Here is a 23,379-nt window from a genome sequence, read left to right as displayed (position 1 = left end):
ATCCTGCTGCTTGCTAAGTAACAGAGTGGCCCTCGCGTCAGACAACATCTTGCTTTAGCTTTATGATGTCAGCATGCTAGGCAACAGATTGACCTTCATGTCAGACAACATCTTGCTTTAGCTTTATGAGGTCAGCATGCTAGGCAACAGATTGACCCTCATGTCAGACAAAATCTTGCTTTAACTTTATGATGTCAGAGCGCCTCCGGTCCAATTGTCCTTGTGGAAGCTGACCACACAGGAGGATGAGATATCAGAAGTTATGCAGTAGGTTACTATCTGTATTCATGACTGCAAGGCAAGCAGGAGGGGGAATGGTAAATGACTCTGAAAGACTCAAAGCGCTGGGGCCTTTTTGAAAGTGGGATGGAGATACAAAAACAGACGATATCCTTACCAACAATCCATCTTAAGTATCGGAGTCCAACATACAGAGTGCAGGGGAAGATGTTAAACAAGCTTCCTTCAATGAGAATGTAACACCATCGTTCTAAAGTGAGATAGTGAATTTCAACCGCAAAGGCAGCAATTTCCTTGAATGGAACATTGCTAGCACCGGGATCTAAATCAGGCTTCAGTAGCCTTGGAAGCAGTCATTCTTTTATTAACTATCATGACCAACACAATGTGATCCCCATTACTTCCATCTTGACAGAAATTATATACAAGCACAGGCCACCACTGGAAGGTAGTGAGGACATTCAGATGCCGTGAAAGTCTTTTTAATGCCTAAAGGAATGATTGTGAGATTTACTTACCATATAAATTGGTCAAATGATGCTGTATGCGCGAAGACTGCCTTTTTGTATTTTTTCTTCAGTCTCTTCAATGCAGAGACATTCTGTTGTGAAACACTGCTACTGTTGGACATTCAGTATATTCTGCAGATGGAAAAGTCCACTGTTAGCACATTTACTATAAGCAGTACAAACAATCTTGATTTTTATAAAGGGTAAACAGATGTTATGTTATGTTATAGGGGTATTTGTTAAACACACGGCTACTCCAAGGAGTGTCCCGGCGCTGTTTTAACCCCAAAACAGAGCAAGTGAAGAAACAACCAGGGGTAACTAACTGGACTGCGACTACTGTTAGAAGAGTCAGGTCTTTAAGCTTTGCCTAAAGCTGAGAAGTTCACGTTCCTGTCTAAGGTAGAAAGGGAGACCATTCCATCATTTTGCGGCTACTACTTGAAAAAAGCGTCCTCCTTTTAAAGAAGGGTCAAACTTAGGCACAATTGTCAGCTGCTGGGAGGAGGATCGCAGCGTTCTGAGAGGTTTGTAGGGCTGAATTTTGTTCCTGATATATGGGGCCAAAATGTTATTTAGAACCTTAAAAGTTAGGACCAGGGATTTCAAAAAGACTCTTTGTCTCACTGGAAGCCAGTGCAATGATCTAAGTGGGGAGACATATGTGACCTTGGTCCAACCATAAGCACGTACCTAGCTGCCGCATTTTGAACAACCTGCAGGCGGTTTAGTAAGTAGTTTGGAAGCCCCAGGTACAAAATATTTACATAGTCCAACCTTGATATCATCAGGGCCTGGACCACAGCTTTCCTATGCGGAATAGGAACAAAGGGAGAAAATTCCTCATCATTTTTAAAAGGCCAAAGTAGGTGCCAGCAACCGATTGAACCTGGGACTTCATCGTCATGTCAGAGTCCAACTTCACTCCTGATTTTTTTTGCAGTAGAGACTGGTCTTTCAGGAGGAGATAGATTTTTAGGCCACCATTGACGCCACTCATCGCCTGGGGTATGTCCAAAAAAGATAATTTCTGACTTGTGGGAGTTGCAAAGCAACTGATTTTGCCTGAACCACTCAAAAACCTAGGTTAAACAAACATTGACTTTGTTGCCATTTAGCACCTCATCCTTCTCACAGGTGAACAGCAATTGCGTGTCATCTGCATACGATTTTATTTTTGCCCTGTACTGTTCTGCAATAGGAGCCAGGGGGGCCATATATATATTAAACAGGGTCAGACTTAAGACTGAACCCAGTGGGACCCCTACGCTCAGTGGTGCAATGCGGGCTGAAAAAGGGGGGCCCAGACTGTTTGCTCTCAGAGGACTCTGAACCACTCCAAGCACTGGGGCCTTTTTGAAAGTAGGACAGAGATACAAAAACGGAGATTATCCTTACCAAAAATCCAACTTAAGTATCAGAGTCCAACATACAGAGTGCAGGGGAAGACGTTAAACGAGCTTCCTTCCGTGAGAAGGAAACACTATTGTTCAAAAGTGAGATAGTGCATTTCAGCCGCAAAGACAGCAATTTCCTTGAATGGAACATTGCTAGCACCAGGATCTAAATCAGACTTTAGTAGCCTTTCATGGCCAACACAATGTGATCCATATTACTTCCATCTTGACAGAAATTATATACAAGCACAGGTCCCCACTGGAAGGTAGTGAGGACATTCAGATGCTGTGAAAGTCTTTTTAATGCCTTAGGGAATGATTGTGATATTTACTTACTGTTAGACCTGGCACCATTGGCGTGGGTCTCCCTTCCATTTTTTGCTGTTGCCTCATGTATTTTTGCTGGTTTTAGATGCTTGGGTCACTGTGCCACTGCTATTCAGTGCTACAGTGCAAGTGCTCCCTATTGTAAATTGATGTATGGATTAGTGATTCCATGTTTGGTTATTTTGGTTTACTTGTCAGACCCAGGTCTAGTGCACCGAGTGTGTCAGGGCGTGTAATCCAAATGCTGCTGGTGGGCCTCCAGCACTGGTTGTGCCACCCACAGAAGCAGCCTTATAAAATGTGTCTAAGATCTGCTATTGCAGAGCCTGCATGCAGTCTGGTACTGTCATGCTGACTGGGCAAGTGCACCCTTCATATCTGTCACCCCTATGGTAGGCCCAAGGGCAGAATGCATTGTAAGTATAAGGTAGGACAAGCCCTGGTGTGTGTGGCATGTCCCAATAGTAAATTAAAGCCATTCTCGTTTTTCACTTTTGCAAGGCTACCTTTTCTCCATAGACCAGAATGGGATGTTAGAATTATTACATTTTATAATCCTAACAGGCTCAGAGAACATGGTAGAAATTCAAGTTTAGTATGTCTGAACTCAGAATAATAAAATACATCTTTTAGTAAAGTTTATTTTAATATTCTGTGTTTGCAAATACCACTTTTAGAAAGTAGGTATTTGCTTGACTAACCATTCAAACCTGCTGCTGCTAGTTTGTGTATTCCTATGTCTGGTTTCTGTGAGTGACAGGGCTGGGGAATTCCAGGAGACAGGCTGAGTCACCCAGTGGTGAATAGAGAGATCCGCACCTAGATGGGAGGGAGGAGTGCACCTGAACTCTGAATAGGACTGGGACTACCTTCCACAATGCTGACTTCACCCCCTGGGGAGCGGCTGATGTCTCTGCCCTGCACAAAGAAAGAAGAAGGAATCCTATCAACAGAGTGCTCCAGGACTGTACTTGCCTTCCACAATGCTGGCTCCACCTCCTGTGGGGAGTCTGAGGCTTCTGCCCTGCACTGTGAAAGGAAAGGAGAAGTCTGGTAAACAGAGTGCTTCAGAACTGGTTTGGACTAGGCAAAGGCCTCTGTCCCCTCAGAGAACAAAGGATTTCAGAGTATAAATATTGGGACCCGGCTCCCAAGAAATTAGATCACTTTGGACTACAAGAAGAAACCTTTACTGAGGAGAGGAACCTGAAGAAACTTAGGAGAGACTATTCCCAAGCAGAAGTGCTGCTTGGGGGATTGGCCTGCAGTGGTTGCCTTACTGCCAAAGGATGGAGAAAGGAACTTTCTAACTTTGCTTTCAACTTGTGAAGATCTCCAAGGGCTTGGAAAAGAGTTTGCCTCCTGCTGAAGTCTCAGGGACAACAGACTTCAACCCCCAGCTAACCAGAGTTCTTTTGGAAGTGCCAGCTGCTGTTTTGGGCCTTCTGAGGAACTGCGTGTCGCAAGGAGCTGGAAGCGCGACTCAACGAGAAGAAGCGTGTCGCCGTCACTGTGCCTGCCGTCGCAACTCTGGAGAAAGGAGGGTGTCGCTGCTGGAGCTGTCGCACTACACCGCATCAAGAGAAGAATCTCGCAACGAGGTCGGAGCGTGTCGCTGTGCCTGCCGTCGCAACTCCGGAGAAGGAGGGTGTCGCCGCTGGAACTGTCGCACTGCACCGATCAACAGCACCTCGCTTCCCCGAGAAGCGCGCCGCCATCGAAGCTGCTGCCGTCACATCTTGGATGTCGCCGCTGTAGTTGTCGCATTGAGCGGAAGCTTCACGCATCGTGGGAGAAGAGCGTCGCCGCTGGAGCTGTTGCCGTCGCATCTTGGATGTCGCAGCTGTAGTCCACGCATCAAACCGAGAGCTTCTCCCATCCCTGAGAAGCATGCCACATCTGGAAGATCTTCATGTCTTTATTTCTTTGTATCTGAACTTTGCCGCATTTCTCATCGCTGCGACATTGCTTGTCGTGGAAGCCAACGCAACTTAAGGTACATTGACGCAGAGTGTTTCATCTAAGAACTGAATTGAACTAAGCTTAAATCTACCATCTTAAAGTAATCATAGTGTGTATTTTTGTCGTTTATGGTCTTGTGGTAACTCTGTAAAGTCTACTTATTTTTTATATAAAACCTTTGTGGTGTCCGTTTGTAGTGTTGTCACTGGGTTACTGTATGTGGTCACAACTGCTTAACTTACAACACCTCTGAAATAAGCCTCGACTGTTCACGCCACGCAACCCAGAGGGTGAGCAAGGGTTATTTTAGGTATGTAATCCCCTTTCCCTGACTAGAGGAGAGGATCACTATTTGTCACAAGTACCTACCTGTGCCAACTAGAGACTCCCAAATCTAACATTGGTAGGCAGCGGAAGGGGTTCCGAATTTGCGTTTGTGACTCGTGTACAGTGACTGGGAAACACTACTTAGTGAGTGAAGACCATAACGATACTGCATACGTTTTGGTAGATTCCTTTTTGATTTTTGGATTGTTCTATTTTTGAAAGATGCCTAATTCAGTCGTGATAGAGAGGGCAGAATCCATAGCCTCCACTGATCTTGAATTGGAAGAAGAGAAATTGGAAAGCTATAAAGTTGCACAGCTGAAATTTTTCTGCAAAAAGTTAAATGTTCCCACCTCTGGGTTCAGAGTAAAAGAAGAATTCTACAAGGCGCTGAGGGCCTGGGTAGAAGCAAGGAAAACTCCTGTGATTGAGGAGGATGACTTGGCAATTGAGCAACAAGACGGGCCAGTGGGCCTAGGAGGGAGGAAAGTACCTTCCCCCGCATGTAGCAGTGCTTCTAACAAAAGTCTGTCTCCAGAGGAGTTGGAGGACAGAGAAAGATCAAGAAGGCATGAAGTGGAGATGACCAGGTTCAAGGTGGATAGGCAGTTGGAATTAAAAAATCGAAAGTTAGATCTTGAGGAAAAGAAAATGCAGTTTGAGCATGAAAAAGTTTTGAGGGAGTTGGAGTTGAAAGCTAAAAGTTTGAAATTACTCCCTTTGGTGGCAGCGTACCGTCAGTAAATACTGAAAGTAGAGCGTATATTCCCAAGGATGTGGTGAAGGAGTTTTACAAAAATGATGATATTGATCAGTGGTTCAGAGCCTTTGAGGTAGCCATGTCTACCCACTGGGTCCCTGAGAGAGATTGGGGAGCAGGGTTGTGGGAAAGGTTCCTTAGTGAGGGGCGGGATACATTGTTAGACTTGCCTTCTGATGTCCACAATTCATACAGCCACATGAAAGATGCATTGATTTCTAGATATGGTTTGACACCTCAGCTCTATAGGCAGAGGTTCAGGAAATGCAAAAAGTTAGAAAACAGTACCTGGGTTGAATATGTCACTTTCTTTTGCAGAGCATTGGATTGTTGGGTAAAGGGCAGCAAGGTTAATGAGTTTCAAGGTCTCTTTGATTTGATTGCATGGGAGCACTTGTCTGATAATTGTTTTCCAGAGCTGCGCCAGCATCTGATAGATAACAAGCTGATTAACCCTAGGAAGCTTGCTGAGGAGGCGGACCGCTGTGTCAGTACCAGAGTCCACAAGGGTCACATGGAAGACTCAGCCAAAGGTGGGCAGGGTCCCCAGCAAAAGAATGGGGGGGGACAAGGGTAAACAGAAGGAGTTCAGCAAAGGGCCCCAAAGTAGTTCCCAAGGGAACCCTGTGAAAGGTTCCCAGCCTCCCCCTGGGAGAAAGCAAGGAGCCACAACAGGTAGTTCTGTTCCCCAGGGGAACCTGAAATGTTATAAGTGTGGTGATCTGGGTCATAAGGCGAATGATCCCAGGTGCCGCATGTTTGGTAAACAAGCACCCACTGGTGGTCCGCCCCGGCAGATGGCTAGTGTAGCCTTGGGGTAGGAGATTAGAGTCCAAGGTGGGTGGGATCCCGCACAGATGACCCTGGTCTCTTTATGAGACAGTGAGATGGTCTCAGAGGCTCAGCTGCCCAGGAACACTAAGAAATATGGGCAGCGAGTGACCGTCAATGGTCAAAAGGTGGAGGCTCTTAGAGATACAGGAGCCAGTGTGACAGCTGTCAGGTGTCACCTGGAGTCTCAAGAGCAGATTGTACCTCATGCATTTTGCAGAGTTGTTAACGCTGACAAAAACAGAGTCATTGTCCAATGGCTCAAGTTCCCTTTGAGTGGGGGGTCTCGGGTCCTCTTCAGGTAGCTGTGAGGCCCACATGCCTGTTGACTGTTTGTTAGGAAATGATTTTGAGAGCTCCCCTTGGAAAAAGGTGGAGAAAACAACTCACTTGAAGATATTTGGACTGCCTGACTGGGCGCGCGTGACCACCCGGTCAATGTCAGTCAGTAGGGGTTCTCAAGAGGACCTGGAGCCTGGGAGGGAGGCCCAGGAACCTGCCAAAGAGAGAAGTGGTGAGGGGCGATGGAAACCGGCCCCTGAAGTTCCCACAGCCCAGGAGGAGGTAGACCCTGAGGGTGATGCCCTGGAGCCTACCGGGGAACAGATAGCTGAACTGGGAGACCTGCCTGAGCTGACCCATTGGCAGCAAGAAGGAGGTCCCTCCAGGGAAGACTTCTGCAAGGAGCAGAGAGAGTGCCCTTCTCTTGTGGGCTTGCAGCAACTGGCTGTAAGCCAGGCAGCAGGTGATCAGTCAGGATCACATTGGATCTACTGGTAGAATGGTCTCCTGTATAGTGAGCCTAAGGTTGCTGAACCTGGGTCAGCCCGTGTGCTGATGGTACCCCAGAAGTTCAGAGCCTTCCTACTGGGGCTGGCTCATGATGTGCCATTATCAGGACATTTGGGGCAGGACAAGACCTTTGAGAGGCTTTTCAAACACTTTTATTGGCCCCAAATGCGCAAGAGTTCTGACACTCATTGCAGGACTTGTCAGACTTTCAAGGCAAGTGGAAAGAGTGGGAGGAAGCACAAGGCTCCTCTCCAGCCATTTCAGTGGAAAACGAACTACATGTACAAAATAGCAATTCAGGGCAAAAACGAGGGAAGAGAGCAGCAGAAGCAGCTACTCTGTCCGGGGCAACAGATCAATTCTATGGAGTCTGTACTATTGTGAAAATCAACAGCACGTTAGAAAATCGAATCTAAATTTGGGATTTTAACCTCCCATACTTCTCAGAATCCCAAGCCTCATTTGCTAACACTCTCTAAACAACGGTAGAATGTACATTAGGAGATAGATAAAGAGATCTTTTTCCCAGCCAAGTGGCAGCGTACCCATCTCACTTACTTTGTTTTAGGATATGGTACACCAGTAGCAATGAAGCCAGCTGATATGTTGAGCAAGGAAGGGTTATGCTAACGTTAATGGGAATAATAAAAGCTATGATTAGCATGTTCACCATCATCATTTTAGGCAATTCCTACCAGTTCAGCAATAGTGAAGTTGAGACTCTTATGCTCAAACTTAAGTACATACAAATTTAAAAGTCTAAAAAAACTGCCCTAATTTCTTTAATATTACCATCTTAGTTTTCATTTGAGCATCCTGTCTAGCCTACTACTCTTTTCATTACCTAGATAACTGTATCCTGCTGCTTGCCAGGCAACAGAGTGGCCCTCACGTCAGACAATATCTTGCTTTAGCTTTATGATGTCAGAGCGCCTCTCGTCCAAATGTCCTTGTGGAAGCTGACACACAGGAGGATGAGATATCACAAGTTATGCAGTAGGTTAGTATCTGTATTCATGACTGCAGGGCAAGCAGGAGGTGGAATGGTAAATTGCTCTGAACCACTCAAAGCACTGGGGCCTTTTTGAATGTGGGATGAGATACAAAAACAGAGGTTATCCTTACCAACAATCCATCCTAAGTATCAGAGACACAAGTTACTACTTGTGTAACGATGACAAGAGACATTAGATAGTGATAGATTCCTTATATACCCAGGCGTCAGACTGGATCCGGAAACTTTTGCGTAGCAGTACCCCTGCGCGTCGGTAGGCGTCGTCTGTGGTTCAGGGTCCGTCGTCGGCGCCGTGATGACGTTGGAGTACTTAGACGCCGCTTCCGCGTGCTGATGTCAGTTCTTAGACACAGCTTTTTTGCGCCTGAAACGCAGAGCTATGCTAAAAACCAACACTGGTGCCTTGAAACTAGGGCCCTGAAAGGGGATGACCTTAACCCTAGATATCGGTTCGCAGAACGGGGAGGATGGGTGGGTCGGTAAGGAATCTATCACTAACTAATGTCTCTTACAGATATATCATTACACAAGTAGTAACTTGTGCATCTGAAAGAGACACCTTAGTGATAGATTCCTTACCTTAGAATAGATACCCCAGCAATGCCAACCCCGGTGGTGGGTTTGCGAACCAATAATCACACCAGAAAGTCCTGGAGGACAGAACGGCCAAAGAAGCCATCCCTCCGGACGTGGCTGTCCAGGCAATAGTGTCTTGCAAACGTGTGCAGCGAGGCCCACGTAGCTGCCTGGCAAATGTCCTGCAAGGGCACTCCTCGGCCCAAGGCAGTTGTAGTCACTGTGGCCGAGTGGAATGAGCCCTCAGCCTAACAGGGGGTTCCTTTTTAGCCAAGGAGTAACATGCCTGGATACACAAGATGATCCACCATGAGATGGTCCGCTTGTGCGCCGCTTTCCCCTTCTTAGCTCCCACGTAACCAACAAAGAGTTGGTCATCCACCCAGAACTGGCGTGTGCGATCCAGATAGAACGAGAGCGCACGTTTTGGGTCCAGACGGTGGAGCCTCTCTTCCTCTCTCTCGAGGGATGCAGAGGCAGGAAGAAGAAGGGCAGGGTGATGGATTGCCCAATGTGGAAGGCTGTGACTACCTTGGGCAGGATAGAGGGCCTGGTCCTCAACATAACCTTGTCCGGATGGACCGAAAGAAAAGGAGGTTTACAGGATAGAGCCTGGAGCTCACTCACTCTCCTGGCAGAGGTGATGGCTACCAGGAAGGCTGTCTTCAACGTAAGGAGGCGGAGAGGACAGTTGTGAAGTGGCTCAAAGGGAGCGCACATCAGAAAATTAAGAACCAGGTTGGTTCAAGTCCCACTGAGGCATCACAAAGGGAACAGGAGAGAACGTATGTGTGATGCCTTTCAAGAATCGATTAACAATAGGGGACTTGAACAAAGAAGGTTGATCAGGCAGCCTCAAGAAGGCTGAAAGAGCTGAAAGGTAGCCCTTGATAGTGCCCAGAGCAGAGCCCTGCTGGGCAAGAGAAAGAAGGAAAAGAAGAACCTCAGAAATAGGGGAAGAAAGAGGATCCACAGTCTTTGCTGTGAAAAATACCACAAATCTGTTCCACCTGCAGGCGTATACCGACTTTGTGGAGGGACGCCTGGCTGCCAGAATGATGTTACAGGCCTCAGGATGATTTGCATATAGCCAGGTTCTGAGCTGGGATGGGGCAGTGAGATAAATAACGGTGATGGATCAAGCCCTGATCTTTGGACTGGGTAAGAGTGGTCTGCTTAATTCAGACACTCTGTTTATCACCACCCCCTTTTCTGAATCGTTTTTGGCCACTATAGGTGTGGCAGGGTATACTCAGACATGAGTCCCTTTCTCACTGCTCCATCAGGATTCAAGCAAGCCGGGCCGAAGACGGCTGAAATTCCAGAAACCGGTCCCCGGTAGCTTGTCTCCTTTCTGGTGAAGAATTGGCTTGGTAGTTTAGTCTGCCCTGTTCCCATGATGCACTGGGCCAGGGACAGACTGATTTGCATATAGCCAGGTTCTGAGCTGGGATGGGGCAGTGAGATAAATAACGGTGATGGATCAAGCCCTGATCTTTGGACTGGGTAAGAGTGGTCTGCTTAATTCAGACACTCTGTTTATCACCACCCCCTTTTCTGAACAGGCCTCAGGAGGCAAGTCAAACGGCCTCAACTGCCGCCTCTCAATCTCCAAGCATGGAGGTGGAGACTGGACAGGTTCGGGTGGAGGACCGTCCCCTGCTGCTGCGACAGAAGGTCCTCCTGAAGAGGCAGACGAACCGGGGGATCGACTGACATACTGAGTAGCTCGGGATACCAGTACCTTCGTGCCCAGTCCGGAGCCACAAGGATGACTTGTGCCCGGTCGCGCCTGATCTTCTTCAGCACTCTGGGCAGAAGTGGTATAGGCGGAAAGGCGTACAACAGACCGCAACTCCACTCGCCACAAAAAGCGTCTCCGAGCGAGTGCCGCATTGGAAATTACAATGCGCAGAACTGATGACATTGCGCGTGTTCTTCAGTGGCGAATAGATCTAACCAAGGCTCTCCCCACTGCTGAAAGAGGCCTTGCGCCACGTCCGAGTTCAGACGCCATTCGTGATCCATCATGCACCGGTGGCTGAGTTCGTCCGCCCTGGCGTTCAGAGAACCTGCCAGGTGTTGAACTACCAGGGTCACGCCCTGATGTTCCAGCCATTGCCAGAGGCGCAGAGCCTCCTGGCAAAGGGTCCATGACCCCACCTCGCCCTGTTTGTTGCAGTACCACATGGCGGTGGTGTTGTCCGTGAACACCTGCACTACACTCCCCCGGACAGAGGGGAGGAATGCCTTCAGTGCTAGACGAATCGCCCACAGCTCCAAAAGGTTGATATGGAGCCGGGACTCCGCCGGAGACCAGAGGCCTCTGATCTCGGCCTCTCTCATGTGGCCTCCCCAGCCCTGGAGGGACGCGTCCGTCACAACTACGTGCTCCGGTTGGGGAAGGGAGAGGGATCTGCCACTGACCCAATCGCGGTCCGTGAGCCACCACTGCAGCTGTCTCGCAGTGCCCTCCGAGATCAGGACATGGTCGGACAGGTTGCCCTGATGCTGGGCCCACTGAAACTTCAGGTCCCACTGCAGAGCCCGCATCCACCAACAGGCGTGATGCACCAGAAGGATGCAGGAGGCCATCAGCCCCAGAAGCCGCAGCGTCAACCTGACCAAAACTCGGATAAAGGCTGAAATACTGGAATCAGAGCCTGTATATCCCAAACCCGCTGTTCGGGTGGGTAAACCCGAAACTGTGCCGAGTCGAGAACCGCTCCGATGAAAAGGAGCTTCTGAGAGGGGCACAGGTGTGACTTCGGCACATTGATGGAGAACCCCAGGTGGTGCAAGAGGTCTGCCGTCGTCTGGAGGTGGCTGACGACCGTCTGGGGCGAGCCCGCCTTCAACAACCAGTCGTCGAGGTAGGGGAAGACTGAAACCCCTAACCTGCGCAGATGAGCTGCGACCACCGCCATCACCTTCGTGAACACCCGTGGGGCGCTGGTAAGGCCGAAGGGGAGCACGGTAAACTGACAGTGCTCGTGGCCTACCGTGAACCGCAGGTAGCGCCGGTGGGCCGGCAGGACGGGGATGTGGAAATAGGCGTCCTGCAAGTCCAATGCTACCATCCAGTCTCCTGGGTCCAGGGCAGCCAAGACCTGAGCCAGAGTCAGCATTTTGAACTTCTCCTTCCAGAAGAAGCTGTTGACGTTCCGTAGGTCCAAGATAGGGCGTAGGCCCCCTTTGCCCTTCTTGGGTACCAGAAAGTAGTGGGAGTAGCAACCACGTCCTACTTCTGGCCCAGGAACGCGCTCGATGGCCCCCTTGGCCAAGAGGGCCGAAACTTCCTCCTGGAGAAGCCGCAAATGATCCCCTGATACGCGGTGGTTCTGCGGTGGCATGGCTTGAGGAGTCGTCTCGAAGGGGAGGGAGTAGCCCCTTCGGACGATCTGCAGCACCCACCTGTCCAAAGTGACAGTGCGCCAGTGAGAGAGGAGAAGGCGAACCCTGCCCCCCACTGGTGTCACATGGACCGAAAAGCACGGACTAGGAGGGTTTAGAGGCGGATGCTGCGGGGGAGGGTGTGGACTGGCCTCGCGGTTGTCCACGACTGCCTCCACGGCGATTTCCATGGCCGCCACTGCGCTGGATGGTAGTCTGCGGCGTGTGGCTCGAAGCACGTGTGGGGGCGCCCCTTCCTTGGCCACGAAAGGAGCGAAAGGCACCCGTTTGCTGGCGCGGGCCGAGAGGCCCAAGGACTTGGCCGTAGCCCTAGAGTCCTTAAAGCGCTCAAGCGCATTTTATGCCTTGTCGATAAACGGCATGTTCATCAAGGTGTTTTAGACATCAGCCGAAAAGTTGGCGGACCTCAACCAGGCGTGGCGTCTAATTGCCACCGTCGTTGCCATCGCTCTACCTAGTGAGTCGATGGTATCCAGCCCACACCGGATAGAATATCTGGCTGCATCCCCGGCCCTCCACAATGGCTTGGCAGAGTTTGGCCCGTACTTCCAACGGACACTCATGCAGCGATGTCGCGACCTTATCCCACAGAGAGTGGGGTGTAGTGGCCCAAGAGGCAAGCGGTGTTGGAAGACCGCAGTCCCAGACTAAGGGAGGAGAAGACCTTTTTACCGTACATCTCGTACCTCTTGGATTCCCTGTCCGGCGGAGCTGACGGGAATGCGGTCTGGGAAGTGGACGCCTGGATGACCAGGCTCTCGGGGGTGGGGTGGGTGGACAGGAAAACTGGGTCGCCGGGCGAAGGCATCTGGCCACGTTCCTATCTATGGGCGAACCCGTAGCGGGCTTGGACCAAGTGCCCAAAAGAACGTCGGTCAAGGCCTCACTAAAAGGCAGCAGAGGCTCTGTCGGGCATGACTGCGGTTTAAGGACCTCTGTGAGGAGGTTAGTCCTCACGGCCGTGACGCGCGAGCGTCAGGGGGAGTCAGAAGAGCGATGACGCCTCTTCGACTTCTTGTGTTTCTTACCTGACGACGACTTCGACCCGGAGGAGTGGTGCCGACTCCTGGAGCTGTGGTGGCTCCGTCCCCGCGACCTGTCCCTCGACCTCCCGTGGGACCGGGACAGGGACCTCTCGCGGCGTGGGGCCGACTGCCGGAGTTCGAGTTGCCTGCGGGACCGCTCCCACCTGGCTTTCGAAGAGAGGGCCCGGCAGTCGGAGCAGGCCTTGTCGTCGTGGTCGACGTTTAGACAAGTCAGACACAGGTGGTGAGGATCCATGACCGACATCGTGCGGTCGCAATCATCACAGTGCTTAAATCCAGGCATCCCTATGGCACCGATCGGAGTCGTACGACTTCGAAAAGATGATCAAAAGGATCAAAAAAAAGTTAGTCAAAAAGTGACTAGAAGTACTGCTTTTTCCAGATCTGTGCTTGCTGGCGCGGAAAAAAGAAAAACTGACGTCAGCATGCGGAGGCGATGTCTAAGTACTCTGACGATGTCATCACGGCGCCCACGACGCCGACGACTGACGCGGAGCCGCAGATGACGCCTACCGACGCGCAGGGGTACTGCTACGCAAAAGTTTCCGGATCCAGTCTGACGCCTGGGGATATTCTAAGGTAAGGAATCTATCACTAACGTGTCTCTTTCAGATTCCAACATACAGAGTACAGGGGAAGGTGTTAAAGGAGCTTGCTTCCGTGAGAATGTAACGCTATCGTTCTAAAGTGAGATACTGCATTTCCGCCCCAAAGGCAGCAATTTCATTGAATGGAACATTGCTAGCACCGGGATTTAATCAGGCTTTAGTAGCCTCAGAGGCAGTCAGGATTTTATTAACTATCATGACCAACACAATGTGATCCATATTACTTTCATCTTGACAGAAGTTGTATACAAGGACAGGCCCCCACTGGAAGGTAGTGAGGACATTCAGATGCTGTGAAAGTCTTTTTAATGCCTAAAGGAATGATTGTGAGATTTACTTACCATATAAATTGGTCAAATGATGCTGTATGCCGAAAGACTGCCTTTTTTTATTTCTTCAGTCTCTTAAAATGCAGAGACATTCTGTTGTGAAACACTGCGGCTGCTGGTCATTCAGTATAATCTGCAGATGGAAAAGTCCTCTGTTAGTACATTTATTATAAGCAGTACAAAAAATATTGATTAACATAAGGGTAAAAGGATCAATTCTATAGGGTCTGTATTATTGTGAAAATCAACAGCACGTTAGAAAATCAAATCTCAATTTGTGTTTTTAACCTTCCATACTTCTCTGAATCCCATACCTCACTTGCTAACACTCTCTAAACAACTGTAGCATGTACAGTAGGACATAGATAAAGAGATCTTTTTGCCAGCCAAGTGGCAGCGTACCCCTGTCACTTAATTTGTTTTAGGATATGGCACACCAGTAGCAATTAAGCCAGCTGATCAGTTGAGCAAGGAAGAGTTATGCTACAGTTAATGGGAATAATAAAAGGTATGAACAGCATGTTCACCATCATCATGTTAGGCAATTCCTACCAGTTCAGCAATAGTGAAGTTGAGACTCTTATGCTCAAACTGACCTTCTTGCAAGAAAACAAGTTACTTACCTGTAACTTTGGTTCCCCAGTATTGGTAACTTTCATAGATTCCCATGCTTTGTATCATTCCCTGTCGTCGGAATGGGAGCCTCAGTAGTATCACAACCATAGAAACAAAAGAGAAAAAATAGGCCTAGGTCTCATCTCCTTTTGTATCCTATCACCCTCTTTGTGCAAAAGAGACCAAACTTTTGTCAGGACCAATCAGAACAGCCTCACCCCCTAGAACCTTCCTGAGAGAGCTCAGAGCCTCAGATTTTCGTAGCCGTTGTTCAAACCGCCACTATCTCTGTAAAAAAAACTGAGCTTTCCAAGGGGAGGAGGGTGGGCACATGGGAATCTATGAAAGTTACCAATACTGGGGAACCAAAGTTACAGGTAAGTAACTTGTTTTCTTGCCCCAGTATTGGAACTTTCATAGATTCCAATGCTTTGTATCAGAATAGCTAGCAGTAATAACCAAGACATATTTTGTAGATACATGGCATCACATAACCATAAAGCATATAAACTTATAGCATAGCAAACAAGAAACAAAATGTGCTCACCAGGATGGAGGGCTTGTAGGGAAAGCTCACCTCTCAATTGAAAAGATTCTGCAGCACTGCTTGACCAACAGCCGCATCGTCTCGTCCTGCAGACTCCAGGCAGTAGTGCTTCGTGAAGGTATGTGTACTGCTCCACGTTGCTTCCCTGCACATTCCACAGACATTGTGGAATGTGCACGGACTTTTCTGTCCAAAGGCTTGCCCGCCTCCTGATGGCATAATTGAATCGCACTGGAGATCCAGCGGGAAATGCCACTCTTAGCCAAAGGAAACCACTTCCGTGGTGCGCTGTAGGACACAAACAACTGGGATGATTTCCGAAAGGGTCGTGTGCGCTCTAAGTAGAATTTTAAGCATCTTTGAACATCCAAAGAGTGCAATGTGCGTTCCACAGGCGTTGAAGGGGGCAGAAAGAAAGACTTTAAAATCAAAGGTTCATTCAAGTGGAACTCAGACGGCACCTTTGGAATAAATTTCGGATTGGTGCGAAGGATAAGCACATCTTTTTTGAATTGCAGGAATAGATGCACTATGGAGAGGGCTTGAAGCTCTCTCACTCTTGTCGCTGATGTTAGAGCTAAGAGGAGGGCAAGTTTCCAAGACAGGAATTTCAAGTCCACCTTGTGCACCGGCTCAAACTGGGCTTTCATGAGTTGAGAAAACACGAACGGGGGTTGGAGGGTCTAAGGGAAGTTGGAGACCTGCCCAGGTTGTCATCCCCTGATACACATACTACAAATACAAAGAAACCTGGGGGTCTGAAAAAGCAAAGGAGACAAGTGTGCTCAAGAGACCATACGGATTATTAAGTCATCAAAATACTAGTTGGAAGAACAAAAATGGTCTTTTTATAGAGTTTATTAATCCTACGCATGTGACCACCAGCAAAGGTAGGTGAGACCCAATATCCAGAGATGGATTACCATCAAAATCTTGTTGGTGATCTTATTTTCTCATCTGGTCATCCACAGGGCTGGACTGGGGTGTCTCTAGATCATTGAGACTACTTCCAGATCCGCCTGGCAGGACTGGGGTCAAGCCCACAATCGCTTGTTGACCATGCGTGGGATCACCAAATGGGACCAAGTGCAGTGCAAAGGGTGAAAGTGTAGGGAAAAGTGAAGTTAAAATAGAATAGAGAACTCACAGTAAGGAAACTTTAATAGCTGTAAGCCTCTTTCAGTTTAAAAACCAGAACAGCGCAAAAACGCAGTATAAACAAATGACTGCTTAGGGGCTTTCATGAGTTGAGCCAGGATAAGATTGAGTTGCCAAACTGGTGGAGGAGGGCAAACTGGAGGATAAATTCGAAACAAGCCTTTTAAGAATTATTTAATAATCCTAGAGGACCATAAGGAAGGGCCTGAAGAACTGCTCCTAAACCTCGATATGGCTGCAAGATGAACCTTAACAGATGAATGCGCCAACCCAGACTTTGCCAATGATAGTATATATGGCAAAAGTTGATGAGGTAGAGATTTGTAAGGATGGAGATCTTGTCTCTGACACCACAGGCAGAACCTCTTCCATTTAGCCTTGTAAGTCTTATTAGTGCTCGGTGCTCGAGCTTGGGACAAAACATCCCTACATTCCTGGGAGAGATTCAGATGACAGAACTTTCTGTGTTCAGGAGCCACGCTGTCAAGTGCAGTGATCTCGGATCCGGATGGTAAATTTGTCCTTGATTCCTCGACAATAGGGAAGGAATTGGTCGTAAGCGAATTGGATGAGCTTGGGAGAGTAGAATGAGTTCTGTGTACCAAAACTGCCGGGGCCAAGCTGGTGCAATGAGAATCATCTTGCACGGTTCCGCTTTCATTTTCCTGAGTATTCGAGGAATGCGGGGAATTGGCGGAAAAGCGTAAAAGAATGCGCTGTACCAGGCCATCGAAAGGGCGTTCCCCAGAAATTCCTGATGGTGAACCTTGCTTGCGTAAAACCGGCATTTGGCGTTCACCGGAGAGCCAAAAAGGTCGATGGTTGGTGTCCCCCGGACCAAGAACACACTCTCCAGAGTGAATTGATTCAACTCCCATTCGTGATTCACCTCTGTCATGCGACTCAGGGCATCCGCCTTGACATTGAGAGAGCCTGCCAGATGTTCGGATCTCAAATTGATGTTGTGTAGAATCGCGTAATCCCAGATCCTCTGAGCTTTTTTGGACAGAGTTTGCGATCTCGTTCCTCCTTGCTTGTTGACGTAGTGCATGGCCGTCGTATTGTCCGTCCGGACCAGCACTGTATGATTTCGGACTCTGGGAAGGAAAGCCTGCAAAGCCAAACGAATGGCCGCTAGCTCAAAAATATGTATATGGCACTGACGTTGTTCTGGATTCCAGTGCCCGCTGACTTGAAGCTCTCGGAGCACCGCTCCCCAGCCTTCCAAAGAGGCATCCGTTGTCATGATCAGAGGGGATGGTGAAACTCTGAACGTCAGACCCTGTGCGATATTGTCCTGCACTAGCCACCATTCGCATGCCTTTCTCATTTCTGGTGTCACCAACACCTTGTCGTTGAATGATCCCTCTGCCTGACACCATTGTTTGTCTAGCTCCTCCTGCAGAGGACGCATTCGCAGCCTGCAATGAGTTATTAATGGTATGCACGATGACATCGACTTGAGCAGGGACTTGTATTGCCGGACTGAAAGGCATTTCTTGCGGAACAGTTGGCGAGCCGTTATGATCAACTTCTGTTGACGTTCTTCTGAAGGACGAGCTGTGCATTGCGTCGTGTCTAAAATGGCCCCAAGGAACCTTGTGGATCTGGAGGGCTGTAGAACTGACTTGTGTTTGTTCAATTGAAGGCCCAGGTGACTGAACAACTGAATGCAAGTCGAAACAGCTTGAGAGGTTTCCTTGAAAGATGGAGCCTTGACGAGCCAGTCGTCCAAATAAGGGAAAACCTCCAGGGATTGTTTTCGTAGAAAAGCTGCTACTGGTGCCAACACTTTGGTGAATACTCGAGGTGCAGACCGAAGGCCAAACGGAAGCACCTTGAATTGGAAATGGCTCTTTCCCACTGTGAATCGCAGATATTGTCTGTGAGCTGGGTGTATTGGAATGTGGAAATACGCATCTTCTAAATCCAGGGACGCCAAATAGTCGCCTGGGTTCAAAAGAGGAAGAATTTCTTGGAGAGTGACCATCCTGAAAGAGAGTTTGATGAGATAAATGTTGAGCTCTCGTAGGTCTAGTATGGGGCGCCAAGTTTCTGCCGTCTTCCGAACCAGGAAGAACCTGGAATAAAAACCTCTGCCCCTCTGAGAGAGAGGTACCGGTTCTATTGCCCCTTTGAGGAACAATTGGTGGGCTTCGAGGTGGAGCAGTCCCAGATATTTTGTGCGGGTGGCGCCCGGAGCTCTCGTTGGAGGAAGGTCTTGGAACTCCAACGTATGGCCACTCTGAACGATATTCAGGACCCACTGGTCCGATGTTATACACTTCCAGCTGTCCAGGCAAAATGATATCCTGCCCCCCACTGATGTGAATGGGAGAGGAGAAACAGTAGGTAGAGCCAGGAGGCCACTATTGTCTCTTGGTGTTGCCGTGTCCCTGACGGTTCTGACGTCCTCGTGGAGTTTGGCGAGAGTAAGAAGCTGATTGGCCGTGCCTTTGATTTGAATATTGAGTCTTATAAGATTGCGAAGACTGAGAGGAATATCTCTGTTGGGTGTTGCCTCTATATGAAGAGAAACCTCTGCCACGAGCGCCTTTAAATGGGACCTTACGGTAGTTGAGTGATCCCAAAGACTTCGCCGTGTCTGTATCCTTTTTTATATTCTGCAGGGCATCATCAACATGCTTACCAAAAAGCATCTCTCCATCAAATGGGAGGTCCAGGATCTTATTTTGGACCTCCTGACGAAACCAGGTGGCTCTCAACCAACCTTGGCGACGAAGCACAGCTGACCCTGCCAATGCTCGAAAAGCCATGGACGCTATGTCCATAGCACTGTCGATAACTTCAGAGGATGATTTTTCTCCCTCCATCAGAACCCTCTTTGCCTCTTCTCTCGTGGAGTCTGGCAGTTGTTCCCCAAACGGCTCCATGTCACACCACATCTGGCGATCGTATCTGCCTAGAATGGCGAGAGCATTTGCTGCACGAACCAGTAAGCTGGCCATGGAAGAAAACCTCTTCCCCACGTTATCCAGGCGCCTACCGTCCTTGTCCGGAGGCGTAGTCAAAGGTTTGATGGGTTCTTGGACTTGCTTTGAGCAGCCTGTGATATCACCAAATCAGGCTTTGGCTGACCTAGAAGACAAGCTGGACTGCCATCTGGAGCCTTATACTTCCTTTCCAACCTGGGGAGAACTGGAATCACCGTGGCTGGATTGTGCATTATTTTCATACCTTCCTCCCACACATGCTCAATAATCGGAATGAATTTGACCAACCTTCTGTTTTGATCTTTAAAGTCATACAGGAAGCATTCAGACACTTCCTTCGAAATTGGTAGTCCAAACCTCTTTGCAGCTCTCTCCATTAGGTTATGGAACCCCCCTATATCGACTGGAGGGGAAATAGAAGTATCCCGACCAGTGGCGTCTGGATCTTGCAACCCACTGTCTCCTTGATCGAAGTCTGGGTCCTGTAGTGGATCAGTCAAGGGATCCACTTGCACCTCATCATCCGAAGAGGTATCCTGCTGAATAGGAGAGGAGGATCCTGGATCCGGTGTCTGGGAAAGGACCCTTGGAATGACCTTGGTGGTGTGAGAGACACCACTTGCGAGGGAGAAAGTTCGACTACTGGTTGCGCTTGCGGCAACGCTTGAGGTGGAGGTTGCGTAGACTGCTTTGACTGTTCCGAAGGAAACCTGTTCCTATAGTCCTGCAGCATCAATTGTAGGTCAGAAATTAAAGAGGCGGGCATAGCCACCATGTCCTGTCCTAAACCAGGTGGACGTAATCCATGTGGAACATATGGATGCATTTGTTGGTCACATTGCTCATAGTATTCCTCCGTGTCAGTCTCTTGTAATTTTACATTTAAGTCTGAGGGACTGTAGGCATCCCCAAAACGGCCTTCATTTTCCTCATCCTCCTCCGAATCGTCATCCAGAAGCATTGTCGGCAGATGTTCCAAAACTCGTCGAGGAGACGTCATCTCAGGTGTAATTTTCATCCTCTGCAGAGGAATTTGCAGTTTTTTACCCGTCGACGGCTTCGTCGACGGAGCCGTCATCGACGGTGTGGATATCGTCGACGGTTTTGTCGACGGGGTCGTCGACGGCATAGAAAACCTCGTCGACTGAGTCTTGGTCGCCTACGGGATGATCGTCGACGGTCTCGTAGACGAACTCGTTGTCATCACCATCATTGCCGTCGAAGTCGTTGTCGTCGCCGACGTAGTTTTCGTCGTCGACGATGCCGTCGACAGCAGCTTACCAGAAACCATCGTCGATGTTGAAGATGTTATCGTCGACGAACCAGGAACATTGAACGACGACAAAGTCGTCGACGCTGAAACCGCTACCGACGACGAGCCCGTCGACGGAGCCAAGGAAGCAGCGGGAAGTTTCACAGAAGTAATCGTCATCGACGTACCTGATGTTTTTGTCATCGACGGACGCTGTTTTTTCTCAGTCACGGATCCTGGAGTGCCAGTAGAGTGTTTGTCACTAGTCTTTTCCTTTTTGGACGGAGGAGAAGAGATAGAAACCTCCTTTTTGTCCTTAGAGGCTGTAAGTAATCCAGCAGCCTGTCCCTGTCCCTGCCTCTCCTTTTCACTTCCGTGAGGAGATTTAAGGGGACTAGCCCTCCCAGACCTATCAGAGATCTTATGAGGGGCCTTAGAAGGGGGCTCAGCAGAAGAAGAACTTGGAGGAGACCTACCCCTCTTCTTGGATCTGTGAGAGGAAGCCAGAGATGTTGCATCCTCTTCCTCTGATGAGAGAACCTCCTTCCGAGTCTTCATTTTTTGAAGCCAGGTCAAAAGCCGTCCCTCTCTGTCACGAAGTGTCTTAGTAGAGAAGGTTCTACAAATTTTGCAGTCTGTGGCCTTGTGGTCAGGGTATAACCAATAGATACAGCTTTCATGCTTTTCTTCCACAAAGAGACGCTTTTTTCCACAAGATGCACAGGACCTGAATAAGGCCTTCTTCTCCTTGTCAGACAAGTCCTGATTGAAGTTGAAAACTTGAAGAAATAACAGTTAGAATGAGAAAAACTGAGCAGAACTCAGTGGAGACTCCCTAGCACAACGTGCGGTAGAAAAATCTGAGGCTCGGAGCTCTCTCAGGAAGGTTCTAGGGGGTGAGGCTGTTCTGATTGGTCCTGACAAAAGTTTGGTCTCTTTTGCACAAAGAGGGTGATAGGATACAAAAGGAGATGAGGCCTAGGCCTATTTTTTCTCTTTTGTTTCTATGGTTGTGATACTATCGAGGCTCCCATTCTGACGACGGGGAATGATACAAAGCATGGGAATCTATGAAAGTTCCAATACTGGGGCAAATTTAGAAGTCTCAAAAAATGCCCTAATTTTTTTAATCTTACCATCTTAGTTTGAATTTGAATTTAATTTGAATTTAAAACCATTTATTCAGCACACTTTTACCCAGCGGTTTCATGGCGCTATGTGTAATGCAGTGGGTGACAGCAGATGGGAGAGGTCTAAGCAGTGTAGGCCTGCGCAAATAGGAAGGTTTTAAGGTCCTTCCGGAACTGCAGGTAAGAGGAAGATGTTCGAAGGGCAACAGGAAGGGAGATCCATAAAACTGGAGCAAGGACAGCGAACTTTGCTCCACCCGCCCTCTGTTTTTTAAACCAGGGGTGGTTAGGAGGGCCATGTGGAAGGAGCGGAGCTCTCTGCTTGGAAGATACGGCTTGATAGCAGAGCATATGAACTCGGGGGCGGTGCTCGACCTTGCCTGGAAAGTGAGGCAACCAAGTTTGAAGAGGGCGCGCTCTTTCACCGGCAGCCAGTGCAGTGCTTTAAGCAGTGGAGTGGCCCGATGATATTTAGGTAGGCCATGAATCAGGCGAGCGGCCTGGTTCTGCACCAGCTGCAGGCGGTGGATCGCTTAGGCAGGGGCCCCATTGTAGATTATGTTGCCATAATCAATACGGGAATGATTTTTAAAGCAGAGGGGGAAAAAAACCGAGAAACTTTTCTAATTATTCTGAGGGGAAAAAAGCAAGAGGAAACCACTGAACCAACTTGTGAATGGACAGAAAGATGTGGATTTAGAAAAATCCCAAGAGTTTTAACTTTAGGTACCGGGAGTGGGGGGGACACCAAGGGACGGGGGCCAGAAAGAGGGAGACCACGGACTGCAACCACCTCCGGTCAGGACCAACTCGGTCTTGTCCGGGTTGAGTTTGAGGTGGTTGCAGTTCATCCAATCCTGAATGAACTTCATGACTGTCTGGACATTCAGGGCAGACGAGGGTGAGTGGGAAAGGTTAAAGATTAGCTGGAGGTCATCGGGGTAATTAAACACCGTGACCTCCAGCTGCTGTAACATAAAAATGAGGGGATACATGTATAAGTTAAACAAAAGAGGGGAAAGTGACGATCCCTGGGGGACCCCGCACTCTACTTTGCGGGAGGCCGCGGCGAAACCAGCTAAATGGACCGCTTGAGCTCTCCCAGCTAAGAAGGACTCGAGCCATGAGAAGGCCAAGCCCTCTATGCCCGCCGCCCTGACACGGTTAAGGAGGATGGAATGGTCCACTGTGTCAAAAGCGGCGGACAAGTCCAGGAGTATCAGGGCTTGCGGAAGGTTGATGTCAATACCTTCACGCAGCGTGTCCATTACTGAGATAACCACCTTCTCCGTAGAGTGCAGGGGACGGAAGCCAGCTTGACGGGGAGAGAGGCAATGATTTGCCTCTACGTGAGTGCTTAAAGTGGTCGTGACGTGAGTTTCAAGAATTTTTGCTAGGTAAGGCAGGAGGGAAATGGGGCGGTAGTTGGAGGTTTTTTTTTTTATGATAGGGATGACGACCGCCGATTTATGGGAGCTGGGGACAGTGCCATGTGTGAGCGAATCATTTAGAAGGGTCAGGGGCGGGTTTGGGCAAGCCAGATATATTTTCCTGAGGATATGAGCAGGGGCGAAATCCAGGGGGGATCCT

The 23,379-nt window shown here is 48.9% G+C and overlaps 1 long non-coding RNA gene across 1 annotated transcript in view; it reads right to left on the bottom strand.

The window, feature by feature from the left end:
- Nucleotides 1-23,379, bottom strand: part of LOC147708276 (uncharacterized) — a 140,067-nt gene that overhangs the window by 95,884 nt on the left and 20,804 nt on the right. Inside the window, exons 4-5 of the long non-coding RNA XR_015296494.1 lie at nt 14,146-14,266; nt 759-881 (exon numbers count right to left, since the gene is read on the bottom strand). This is a non-coding gene — a long non-coding RNA (uncharacterized LOC147708276). The remainder of the gene's footprint in view (nt 1-758; nt 882-14,145; nt 14,267-23,379) is intronic.

The sequence above is a fragment of the Lissotriton vulgaris genome, chromosome 6 (genome assembly GCF_964263255.1).
Source record: "Lissotriton vulgaris chromosome 6, aLisVul1.2, whole genome shotgun sequence".
NCBI classification, from domain to species: domain Eukaryota; kingdom Metazoa; phylum Chordata; class Amphibia; order Caudata; family Salamandridae; genus Lissotriton; species Lissotriton vulgaris.
This window is presented reverse-complemented; position numbering and strand designations above follow the sequence as displayed.